Genomic DNA, 14,440 nt, shown 5'->3' on the forward strand with positions numbered 1-14,440 from the left:
AAATAAATGTTGCCATTAATTAGTTAAAGAGTTGGAAAAGTTCGTAAACAACATGTCAAATCTTAAGCAGCTATAAATAAATTGTATTTGCCAAGTCCAAACCATCTAAAATATCAGCATCAACAGTTTTAAATTAGGTCCTGACTCCATATCATTCATTTCAGTTAACAATGTATTTATTCAAATTAGATCACTGATTCCCCAATATATGACCAATGCAATTCAAAATGATGTGAATCCACTCAAATGACTATCATGAAATGAAGACTCGAACAATGTGATCAATAGCAGATGTAAACTCAACGAAGTGTCTAAAATGCATGAGGTCCTCTATCAAATGGAATAATTAGGCATTCCTTCGTTAATATGATTAACAAATTTCCTGTTTTTGTAGTGATGGTGAGGAACATGCATACACATGCATGAAGGATGAGTGTTTTTGTGTGCTTAATATGAAAAAGAAAGGAAATAAAAACACTCGTGCCCAAACTTGTATCCCTAATCACTATATATTTCCAAAAAGGATCAGTGTATGTGTTAGTGACTATTGGGACAATACATGGGGATTTGATATCTGATATGGTACCTGTTTCACTATGCTCAGTTTAGATTTCAACTTCCATACAGATATTTGAATGAATCGCATTAGGAACCGAATCAGGAACGTGTTGGGTGTCATGTTGGTCCAAGAGGACTTCGTGGGCAATATCAACAACGTTTTCAGTTACTAAAGTGAATTCAGGAGGAGTTGGAGTTTCAATTTCAAGAACAGCTTCAGGGACAACATCAGTGAACTCCGTGATCAAAGGGGTAGCTTGGGAAATAATCGGAGTGTTGTCATTGCATGAAACTTTAGTTAACTCCACAATTGCAGGGGTACTTTCAGAAGGAACAGAAGTGCATGGTTCTTTGATTATACTATCCTGGATATTATTGTCAGAGTTAGATTCTGTCAAATCTACGGCCTGGGTAACTGTTTCCTCAATAATAGATTTTGATTCTGTTATAGGCGGCTTATTAATTCAAACTCTGAACGGAGTTGTACAGATGGAAACAACGTGTCCATATCGTTGACAATTGTAACACTGCATTATTGGGCTAAGTTTGGAGAGAGATCTCTCTGACTTTTGGCCCTTATGATCGATTCTAGACTAGGAAGAACTAGGCTTAGATCGACTCAGAGGCTGACTAGAGGTATTAGCACGGGAACACTGGGAAGAATGAGCCCGAAAATCATGAGTCCTTTGAAATTGGTGGAATTTGGCTTCATCTAAATCTTGAACTAAAGCGTAAGCTCTCTCAAGGGTGTTTACTCCTATATCAAAGAGTTCGGTTTGGAGGTCACTTCACAATCTAGCTCTAAATATTGACAAGACTTTCATCGGTGCCTCTTGCTCTATGGTGCCACATCGAGTAAACAGTTCATCAAATTATGCAACATATTCTTTTGCGAATTTAGTTCCCTGAGTAAGACAATGCCACTTGTCTAGCAATCTATGATAAAACGATGGTGGGAGATATTTCTATTTCAGTTCATGTCATTTCTCGCCAAGTAAAAATTGGTAATTCACCTCTAATATGTCTCAACATTTTGAGGTTGGACCAATATTAATAGGCGGGTCCGGTGAGCTTCATTGTGGAAAACTTGACTTTGCGGGTTTTCGTCAAAGCGTACCAGTCAAATTATTGATCCATGTTCTTCAACCAGTCGAAGAAAGCTTCTAGATCGAGCATACTATCAAAGGTTGGTGGATCAGGCACAGGTTGAGGTGGTGGTTGATAAACGACGTGCCCATGGCCTTGACTGTGCGGAGGTGGAGTTGTAACATGTGCTTCTTTTAGCCTCGCTTAAATTTCGTTGGTTTCATCAATTTGTGTTGCTATTTCAGCGAATTTCTTAAGGAGTTCGGGATCTGTGTTGCCTGACATGCTAGACTCAGTAGATGATTCACTAGACTCTTCGAATCGATATGGTAGACATATGTGAGTGGGTATGCACTAACAACTAGATGAGATGAATGGTGTGCACAAATAGCTAAATGAGATGAATGAGTTTTTTTAATATCAAATAAATGAGTCAACTGATCTAAAAAAATAAAAAAATAAAAATTTCCTACCCTAGAGCCATGCTCTGATACCAAAAATGAAGCGAAACGAGTGAGGGGGTCTATCAGAATCAGCGACCTAATTCGAACAATGCACCATTTTGCCAAAAAAAATCATGATCTTCAGTAGGAAATTGATTTTAAAACAATTGATATGACAGATGGATTTTAACAAGACTTGCATCAACAATCATGAACAATTCCAATCTCAATCAATTTAATCGCAATATTCATTATCATTGCACACATTCTAAAATTAATATCAAATTTTCAACAGTCACATGCTTAATTACTCACAACTCACCAATATAATTTCAGTAGTCAATATATTGAGTTGAGAGAAACGAAACCTCAGTGGATTACTATTCAGAAATGTTGAGAAAAATCTAAACAATCCAAAGCCCATTAGCTACTATAGTGAAGCCCAAAGCCCATCAAATCAACAAGCCCACACACATCAAGAATATTTTCTGATCTCTCTTGTGTTCTTCTTCAATCTGAGCGAAAGAGAAACCGACGACGTCAACGTGACGATAGAGACGTTCTTATTAGCGGTGGCTGCGACGGGATTAGGAGACTGCCAGCGGTCGAAGAGGAGGAACTGGTGCTAGTGCTGGAGAAGGTGGCTGGAAGAGGGCGGCTCATGGTGGTTGTTGAAGGGTCGGCGAGAGGGGCTGGCGGTCGTTGCTGGTGAAGATGACTTGTTTGTAGCGGCTGTTTGATGGCAGAAGGTATCTGGAGAGGGGAGTCAGGGTTTGTGGAGGAGGAGAAGGCACAGGGATGGAGGCAGTTGCTGGAGGAAGAGAAACTCACGAGGGTTAATTGGGGTTGACGGTCGGGGGGGTGGATTAGATCTAGGGTTTTTTTTGGTAATGAATGGTGGAGATGGATCTGTGAGGGGAATGGAGGGATGGATGGATTTGGGGATAAGTAACTAGGGTTTCATACACCTATAACTGGCATTTGGGTTTCACACACCAAATACAAAGAAATTCTCATTTGAGAAGAACTTAATTTTCATTCAATAATTCATTCCATCCTTTTCAAGTCTCATACAACCTTACTATAAAGAAAACTACTACGTGCACATAACGTGCAACCAAAATGGAAACAAATAAAAATCCCTGAAATCACTCAACTACCAAATTAAAACCTAATTCAAAATTCAAATCTAAACTACCAAATTTAAATTACAATTCAAAATTCAAATTTGAAAAAAAATCAACTAATCAGATATTGCATTTCTTGTCCTCATCATATACCCTACTCTTAGGTAATCTATAATGGAAGCAAACTGTAACTATACATATGTTTACAACTCTACTTGTAATAGCGATACTCTTATAAGGTTCTTACGCAATCAATCTGCGACAATAGGTTTTATCTTCCTATTCCGGCTACATGAGATAATGATACTCTTGTAAGGTTCGCACAATAACATGTGGGTTCAACTTTCTTACTTAATCGTTCTATGAAAATAGGTTTTATCTACCTATTCCATATAAGCTTCCAGATGATAGTACAATGGTGAATAGGCACATCAGCCTAACCCGGAAAATGCATTAATCACCTTCGAGTATTTAGTACTGCTGAAGTTTTATTATAGGAAAAACAACCAAATACTCCTATTGTGGTACAACTAAGGTCTCATTATAGGATAAACAACCACATTAAGCATCCATAACTGATGAGCAATGCTTTATCATATACTATTTAACTTTTATCAACTTAACGTGTGTCGAATATCTCGACAAAACAGGTCAAAACAATACATATTAAGTGTACGTGCACAATTCTCGATGTACATGTCAATATCTAATGTTCACCAACACCACAGTTGCTCAAACGGCTCAATAGTATCATAGTATAACTTGAAAAGATCGAAAAAAAAGCCTCAAAAATAGAAACATGAGTCAAAAACATGCACATGCTTCTTCCTGACTCATGGTTAAATGCAATAAAGTGGCGGTCGACCACGCTGCGGTCCAGAAACTACCAAGGCTTCGGCATAGCACACGGTCGACTGCACATAAGCGGTGGTCAACCGAACCACAAACAGCAACCTTCTTTGTAGGCTTTGTGATACCTGTGTTCACCCGTGTTTTCGTAATCTAACTTAATTAATTCATGATAAAACTTATGTAGAACATTATAAACATTAGATTAACAGTTCAAGAAACTATTTCACGTGTGAAACATGATTAATCATGTAAAAATCATATTTAAACTCTTAAACATGCACAAAACGTCGATACGAAGAATAAATCATAAAAACTCAGTTAAACAACGTTGTTAAATACTTTCAGGTTTTAAAACATCTCTATAAAATCGTTCTTTATCTTTTAAACATGGAAAGACCTGATCTTTATTCATATAATACAAAAGGATTGCTTTTATACTCAAATTAGTTAATTAGGCTCAATAAAATCATATTAAAATCATTTAAAATGTTTAGAAACTTGGGCGTAGGGTTAGCAGAGATGAAACTCGCATGAGACTTGTTGAAAAACGTGCAAGATGCAATGCCAATGTAGATCTCTAAGCTAAAATCCAAAACAAACTGAAATCCCACTCCAAACGCCATTAAACTTTGTCAAAAATCAATTTAGGGTTTGTAGAATTGTTTGGTGGATGCTAGGGTTTCAAATGTATGAAATAATACTGAAAACCTCATGAAAAAATGATATATATATATCAGAGAAACAAACATGAGCCTCAAAATACCCAAAACCAGGTTGAAAAAGGAAAACATAATATAGGTTTCGCGTCGACTGCGACGGTCGACCGGACTGGGAAATTCTAGTTTCTCAAGATTTGGTCTTCGTGCATGTTTTCAACTCGTTCTATTCTCATGTATGAACTCGTTTATACTCAAAACACTTGTTAGTGTACTCATACACTATTTAATGATATTTATCTCAAAAATATCCACTTATAATAATTAATCACATATTAATTATATTAACTCAAATTTTTGAGGTTTTACATTAAACCCCCCTTAAAATAATTTTATCTACGAAATTCCGTGATCATATCTTAAAGATTAATAATACGAGAAAACCACTGAGAGGGGTATAATCTAGATAAGGAAACCCTCCCGTACACATCTCGTACCATTAATCCCCAGATTAGAAACATAAGCAAATATTTAAACTTAATGGTCTAAAATACGTGCACTCTCACTTAACTCCTAACTAAACGGAACTAGTACGTCGGGCGAAAAATCCAAACAAGGAACCCACCATATATATACTATGTGTTCGGAATGATTAGAAGCTAAGTGTTGAGTGACCCATTCTAGCGTTAAATATAAATGTGGCTGAGCAACATATATTAACATAAATGCATAGAAGCATAGTCAAACATCAACATCTTACCTTCTCAAACAAGTGTGAGTAGTCACGACGTACATCCTCCACGCACTCCCAAGAGGCTTCATCGGCTCCTTGTAGGTTCCACTGAACTTTCACTAATGGAATGACTTTATTTCTAAACTTTTTATTCTCTCTAGTAAGAATACATACTGGTATCTCTATGGTAGTCAAATCATCCACGATCTCGATCTCTAGTGCATCAATCACCCTCTGCTGCTCCTCATCACACAAATGCTTCTTGAGTATCAAAATATGAAAGACATCGTGTACACTCGACATCAATGCTGGAAGATCTGATCTATAAGAAACTGCTCAAATACGCTCAATAATCCTGAATGGACCAACATATCTCAAGGTAAGCTTTCCCCGTCTACCGAATCGCTGAACGCCCTTCATCGGCATTACTTTCAACATGACTAAGTCTCCGAATTGAAACTCTAGAGGTCATCATATCTGATCCACTTAGCTCTTTTACTAACTCTTAACGGCAAGAATGTGCTCTCTACTCAATGCCACCTTCTCTATGGTCTACCTAACAAGAACTGGCCCAAGCAATAAGCTATCCTCTGGCTCAGTCCAACTTATATGTGATCTGCAAGGCCTCCCGTACAATGCTTCATAACTATTATTATATGCAAATTCAATCAATGTGTAAAACCCCAAAAATTTGTGATATATATATATATATATATATAAATAAAATTGATATGTGATTAAATATGATATATGGATTTTTATTTTGATAAATAAAGTTAAATGATATGTGAGTAGTATACCATATGTTTTGAGTATAAACAAGTTCATTCGTGAAGAAAAAAAGAGTCAAAACATGCACAATGGCCAAACATATGAGGAGCTGGAAAATTCCAGTCCGGTCGACCGCCGTGGTCAACCGCAGATGGTCGACCGCCACGGTCGACCGCGAGACCTATAGAAGCTTTTGTCCTGTTTTGAGTTGGTTTCGGATTTCTAAAGCCCATATTCATTTTCCTTGGTTTATATATCAATCTTTCATGAATTTCTCAGTTTTTCTAAGAACCCTAACATCCACCAAACCCCCATAAACCCTAACTTGATCCTTGGAGAAGATTGGATGCTTTTGAGCGGGATTTCGTGTGGTTTTTGGCTTTTGGAGTGGAGATCTTCTTTGGTTTGGCATCTTAAACATTTTTCTATAAATCTTAGGCGAGTTCATCTCTACTAATCCCCCTCCTAGTTTTTAAAACTTTTTGAAAGAGTTTTTAACATGTTTTATAGAGCCAAATTGACTAGTTTATGAATAAAAGTCAAATTTTTTGTATTATATGTATAAAGCCTAGGTCTTTCCATGTGAAAAGGTTTGAGAACGAATTTACAGAAGATATTTAAGATCTGAAAATGAATTAAAAGTTGTTTAATCTGAAGAAAAATGAATTGTTCTTTGTTTCAAGTTCTTATGCATGTTTTAGGGTTTTAAATATGAATTTTTATGCACATAATCATGTATTATTTATTGTGTTGCTCCCAGAAGTTTTTATCTGTTGTTGACATATTTCCATGCAAGATTCATATTGTTTTAATCATGTTTGAATCACCTAAACACGACGTGAACACAACAAACACAACTAGATTTAGAATCTGAAATTTTAGCCCATGATCGATCGCGCCTTAGTGGCGGTCGACCGCGTGCACGACAGAGGCTTGGGTAGGCCCTGGAACCAGTCACGGTCGACCGTTGCATAATTATGGTCGACCGCCAAACTGTATATCGGCTTGTGCATGTTTTGTTCGATTTTTTTTGTTTACGGTCGCCCGCCAAACTGTATATCGGCTTGTGCATGTTTTGTTCGATTGTTTTGGTTTTCGAGCGAGTCTCTTGACCTTGTACTATTATGATACAATGTTTATGAGTTGTTTAACACTTGGAATGTCGGTGAACACTAGATATGGACACGCACACCAAGATATGTACGCGTATGTTTAGAATATGTTTTGTTAATATGTTTTTCTGGTCATAATTTAATTTGAAAAATAAATATGAAGAGTATAGCAAAATTTCATGTTTCCGGAATAGGGAGATGAAAACTATTTCCGCATGGCGATTGAGTAAGAATATTACAAAAGTATTGTCATATTATGTATCTGGAATGGGGAAATAAAACCCATTTTCATAGGGCAATTGAGTAAAAATATTACAAAAGTATCACCATTTTATGTATCTAGGATAGAGAGATAAAACCTATTACTGCAGAGCGATTGAGTAAGAATATTACAAGAGTATCGCTAATGTAGACGTCAAAAATTACCTCCCCGCACACGGCTCGAGACGGAGAGGAGACAATGAAAGTCACTATTTGAGTCACAGAAGCTCATTTAACAATAACGAACGTATGAAGTGAGTCGACGGACCATACGAAGCAATGAAATTTCGGAATAATCGAAACACGAATGAATCAGGAGCAGCACGTCGCTTACGAAAGACGAAGCACCTCTCATGTCCCAATTACTCCACACATGACTCAATCATGAGAGCCTATAGATCTCCTCTTTAAATTTCCGATGCATGCTGGATCGTGTGATTCCGAGTTCGGATGATGAAAATACGGCAAAAACGGACGAAACGCGCGAGACCAAGCCCTGAGCCAAACTGAGACACCAATGGGTGTCTCGGCCAAAACGAGACACCCATGAGTGTATCATCTTGGCCGAGACACTCACAAGTGTCTCGTCCAAGCCAAGGCACTCTCAAGTATCTCGGCCACGCTGAGACACCCGCGAGTGTCTGCAACCCAAAAAAGCTGATTTCTGACTGTTTTGGTGGTTTTTCGACCGTTAACCGCCTGGATTTGCCCCAACTGATAAAATATCATACATGAATGTGGTTAAGTGGTTACAACTGAAGATAAGAGTGAGACGATCATTCTTATCTGAAAACAGACATCCTCAAGCCTATAAATACGGCCCCAGGGCCTTCATTTTTTCAGATCTAGAATTCTCAAGCGTCGACGAAACCCTGCCGAACTGAAGACTGAAGAGCCATGAATTTTAAAGAGGAGGAGGATATCAGATCAAGTTCTTCAGGCATAAAGAAGGAGAGTTCGACAGATCTGCAACCCGGTTCCTTCCCTTGAGATTGCCTCATTGTGGTGATCTCAGAAAGAGTGATTATCTCGCTGTTGCCAAGATAATTACTTCGGTTTCTTGATTCCTTCACGAATCAACGAAACTCTAGATCTGATCTAATCATTTGGTGGTCCACAGATACTAACGTCCCCGTTACAGGCCACGATCGCATGCAAGCAGCGGGCGATAAACACCCGTTGCGCTGTTTGACGAGAGTTGTATTTTTTTGTTTTTATTGTGTAAGGGTCTTATAAGAAGACTAACTTTGAAGTAGTAATGAACACAGTAATGAATACATCAACTTTCTCCCCAAACAAGCTGGCAACCACAGTGGGAGCCTACAGCCTCGCTGCCGAGGCTGTCGTGCCGCAGCCAACAATCAATATCCCCGTGGCTGAAGAGGTCGAATACGAGTTCGACCTACAAAAGTTTGAGGAGTACGTATCCTCCTCCTCCTCCAAATCTGCCTATCCTCATAAGCGCATGAATGTCTCCTCCTCCCAGAAGATCCGCTGGTCTTCAGATCTGAAGACTGAACAAGGCGATCTCCCCGCTACTGTTGCTGCAATTATACCTCGCAAAGAGCCACCTGTGTCCAATGAAGCCAGACCTGCAGATTTGAACTCCTCCTCGATAATGGGTTGCTGAAGACGTGCTAAATTTGTCGAAGAGGGCTCGTCAAAGGCGTCGTTAACGTCTTGCCCGCCAATTCACTAAGGCTTTAGATCAGGTGGATGGACTCCGTTACCAAGGAGATCTGGAATTCAGAAAGCACCGAGTGGCTAAGACATCTCCACATCAAACTTCGGGAACCTCCTCCTAATCACCTACTAACGAATGGGTTCATGTTAAACGGAACCGTTCCACTCTTGAGGAGTGCATTCAGAAGCATCGCGCACTTATTGCGCATGACCAGATTCTTGTACGAAAAGTACAAGAAATGCAAAAGGAAGAAGCGGTTAAGAGATCACCGAGATCTAAACAAATTAGGATGCCAAAGGCAAAATCAACGCCTAAGGAAAAAGTAGGCGACGTTGCTCCCCAGCCTTCGTCATGTTCGGATCCCGCTCCTTCTGCTCCCACGCCTCCGGTGGAACCCTACAGCGGTGTGGATCCCTCCAGAGTTAGAATTCTATTGAAGGATTGCCTTCGTTCTCTACCCAAAGATCAAGGCAGAGAGCCTGTTAAGGAATGCTTGGGACTGTTGAAGGAACCCCGAGAAAACATCCAGACTGGGGGTCGTATGTGACCTCATAACAAGTTGATTCTTGTAACCGCCCGCTTGGGGGTGCGTACAGAAGGCCAAGAGCCCGTTAAGGTTTTACCCTAAAAAAAGTGTGATTCCAAAAGAGTGACTCCTGCAGACGCCAATAATGTGTTGTTTACTCAAAAGAAAATGTGTCAGACAGACGAACGCGTTATACCTGAGATTTCATGTAAATAGCCGATAGGTTTCTCCGGGCATAATGCCAATGAGTTGTACTATTAGGCTGAGGATACGAATAAATCTAGAAAGAAAACTACCTGAGAAGCGGACTCTCACTATCCATGTACCAAACTTATCAGGGCACTATTATCTACGTGTAACTACCCTAAGACCGCTCCACAGAGGGTCTCGGTGTTCCAAAATCATTCCTCTAAAGCGTCGAAACCCAAATCAAGGTGTTTTCACAAAAGAAGATCGGTCGTTCGAGATGACAAATTCCCAGAAGTTACCATTAACATGGTCAACAAGGAAAAGTCTCCGATGGTTTCAAGCGGATCTAGCCCTAACTTTTCTCGAGGAAGAAGAGTCAATTCGGGAATAGCTCATTTAATGTCTCAGCTCCAGCTAGAAGCTGTAGGACCTAAACAATCCGCGGTCACCATCAACATGGCTGATAAGGGAAAGTTGATGCGACCTTCTAATTCTGATCCCCTTATATCCATCATCTAACCCGTTTGCAATCGGGAACCACTAGATGTAGGGATTATCAAAGGATGAATAGAGGATTATCCTCAGATGACGAAGCGTCAGACGCTTGCTCCGCAAATGTGTTGTTTACTCAAAAGAAAATGTGTCAGACAGACGAACGCGTTATACCTGAGATTTCATGTAAATAGCCGATAGGTTTCTCCGGGCATAATGCCAATGAGTTGTACTATTAGGCTGAGGATACGAATAAATCTAGAAAGAAAACTACCTGAGAAGCGGACTCTCACTATCCATGTACCAAACTTATCAGGGCACTATTATCTACGTGTAACTACCCTAAGACCGCTCCACAGAGGGTCTCGGTGTTCCAAAATCATTCCTCTAAAGCGTCGAAACCCAAATCAAGGTGTTTTCACAAAAGAAGATCGGTCGTTCGAGATGACAAATTCCCAGAAGTTACCATTAACATGGTCAACAAGGAAAAGTCTCCGATGGTTTCAAGCGGATCTAGCCCTAACTTTTCTCGAGGAAGAAGAGTCAATTCGGGAATAGCTCATTTAATGTCTCAGCTCCAGCTAGAAGCTGTAGGACCTAAACAATCCGCGGTCACCATCAACATGGCTGATAAGGGAAAGTTGATGCGACCTTCTAATTCTGATCCCCTTATATCCATCATCTAACCCGTTTGCAATCGGGAACCACTAGATGTAGGGATTATCAAAGGATGAATAGAGGATTATCCTCAGATGACGAAGCGTCAGACGCTTGCTCCGCAATTGCTTCAAATGCTACTGTATCCAGCCCAGGGCAATCCCATGAAACGTTCACCATCACTCCTGACCAAATAACTCAGATGATCAAAAATGCTCTTGCTAAGCAGAAAGAAGAGTTTAAGGCTGAAATAGAACTGAACATACAACTGATGAGGGAGTTACATGACCTGCAACTTTAATATTTATCAAGACAGATTAGCGAATCCAGCCATCACAACGTTACAGTAGAACAAGTCAATACAATAGATAGTAATCCAGAACCAGATGAGACTATCAACATTGATATCACTCCCGACAACAATAACGCTGGGGGTGATCCAACCGAAGATAACAACGCTGGGGGTGGTCCCGTTGTTTCTCTCAAAAATCGTCCGAAGCATGATACAGATGAGGACGAAAAGATGAAGGATCTCGAGAGCAAAATCAACACACTGATGTCTGCTCGAGAGGTAAAGAAGGCCGGTATTATGTGTCCTTACCCGAGAGAGTGGGAGTCGATCCCGTATCCGGCCAAATTCAACCTGATCAACTTTACGCCGTTCGACGGGAAGGTCTCGCCCACTCAACATTTGATCTACTTCAAGTCCCACTTGGGCATGATATCCGATAATGAAGCACTGATGGTTCGGACATTTGTTGGCACCCTTCGCGGGCCTGCCTTCGATTGGTACCGCTGTCTCAAGTCTGGAAGCATCAACAGTTGGGATGATATAGAGAACTCATTCCTCGACAACTTCTTTGATGACGACGCCGAGGTATCCATCAGGACACTCTTGGATGAGAAGCAATAAGATAGAGAAATAGTCGCCAACTTTTTTAAACGCTTTCGGAACAAGGCGATAAATTGCCAAATTCCGATCACAGAGGAATTCATCCTACAAACTTGCCACAACAACTTCTCTTTGGACGTGTTGGGAGTTATGGGATTAAACCCGTCCAAGACTTGGAAAGATTTGAAGATGCATGGCGAACCAGCCGAATGCTTCCTCAGAAGGAAGAAGATCGAAAGAAGTCAGTAGTCAAGGCCTGTGGTTACTAGTGATAATAGTCAGATGTCACAACAACAACCTCAAAAGCAGCAAAGGACTCCAGATCCAAGACTTTAAAAAGAGTACTCTTTCAAGGATGAGGAAGTTCTGAATATTTTCGAGTACCTCCTGAATAACGGTGAGATTGAGCTACCACCTATTAAAGATCAGGAGGGAGCTAAGAGGATTACGAACCCAAACTACTGTGCGTACGACATGAGAGTTCTCCATCCTATTGAGGTTTGTTTCGGTCTAAAGAATTAGATTTAAGCTCTAATCGACTCTGACGCCATAAAGCTAGAATAAGTCGAATGACGGTGGACAACTCTAAAGAGTATACGAGTATAAATTACTTCTCAATCCTCTAACAGGTATAAGAGGTTAAACTGCTCCCTGACACTCCAATAGGTATATGAGTCTAAACTATTTCCTTTCTTTCATGAGAAGCTCTTGGAGAGTGCCATGCCTGGTATTCTTAAGGATAACCCAGTCAAGCAACTCAGTACAATGTTAGACCCAGTTTTGCGAAGAAAGCTGGGGGTAGATAATTCATGTAACGGGAAGTTCCCGAGAGAATTCTATATAGTGTATTCTTAGGGATAACCCGGTCACTACAAGAAGGTGATGAATAAGAAACTTCTGCTACGTCTATGCACTCAACATTCTCATTGTTAGAGTCCGGACATAGTATTCAAAATTTTAATCTCCTGATCATTGATGATTATCAAACCCCTCCATGTTAAGTATTTGTCACTTAACACCAGGAACCCCCTCTGAGTGACTTGTACAAATCAACACTCCCACTGTGATTTGTACTCCCACTCCCACTGTCTACTTGGTCAAACCTTTAAACAATTAGGACCACAACCAAAATCCCCTCTTGATTCCTTTTATGAACGAGAGGTCCACAAATTGAACGATAAAACTTTTAAACAGTTAGGGTCGTCTCAAATTCCCATCTTGATCAAACCTTTAAACAGTTAGGACCACAACCAAAATCCCCTCTCGATTCCTTCCATGAACAAGAGGTCCACAAATTGAACGATCAAACCTTTAAACAGTTAGGGTCGTCTCAAATTCCCATCTTGGTCAAACCATTAAACAGTTAGGACCACAACCAAAATCCCCTCTCGATTCCTTCCATGAACGAGAGATCCACAAATTAAATGATCAAACCTTTAAACAGTTAGGGTCGTCTCAAATTCCCATCTTGGTCAAACCTTCCACAAATTAAATGATCAAACCTTTAAACAGTTAGGGTCGTCTCAAATTCCCATCTTGGTCAAACCTTTTAACTGTTAGGACCACAACATAAATCCCCTCTCGATTACTTCCATGAACGATAGGTCCACTTTCAATTTGAACAATCAAATCTATAAAAGTTAGGGTTACCTAAAAACTCACTTGGTTGAACATGCAGATAGTTAGGACCAAGACCAGAATGCTCCTTTCGATAAACGAAAGACTTCCACCTTTTCCTATTCGGCCAAACCTATAAAAGTTAGGGCCGAAATCGGAATTTCACCTCAATAAATGAGGAATTTTTTTCTTGGATTAAGCAACCGATCCTATAAAAGTTAGGGTTGCATAAATCTTTCTGATTCTCGGAGTGGAGATCCCACTCCTAGTTTCACTTTTCCGGATTCTCAGGGTGGAGATCCCACTTCGAGTTTCCTTGGCAACTGGAGATAGAATATAAAATTTTTCATCTTTAGTTTTAGGAGATAGAATATAAAATTCTTCCTCTCCTATTTTTTTCGACACCATCCTTCAACTCCATAATCCGTGCCTCACATGTACGAGGAATTTTATCCCGAAACCTAAGTAGGGATAAGTCAACGCCTAACATGCGTTACCGGTTAGCCTTTGACCGTAAAAAGGAAAAAAGCCCACATATTCGACATTGTGGTAGGTTGTTATTAATAACACCAAAATCTATGCCTTACACGTGTGGGGAACTTTATCTCGACTCCTAAATAGAGATAAGCCTACGGCAAATACGCGTTGCTGGTTTAGTCTTTCGCCAAGTGAAAAAGGCACCAGAATCCGAGTCTGGAGACTTTTATCTTGAATCCTAAGAAGGGATAATTCAGCGCCTATCACGCATTGCCGGATAGTCTATTCCTATGAGAAAGACGAAGTC

Source organism: Asparagus officinalis, chromosome 7 (genome assembly GCF_001876935.1).
Source record: "Asparagus officinalis chromosome 7, Aspof.V1, whole genome shotgun sequence".
Lineage (NCBI taxonomy): Eukaryota > Viridiplantae > Streptophyta > Magnoliopsida > Asparagales > Asparagaceae > Asparagus > Asparagus officinalis.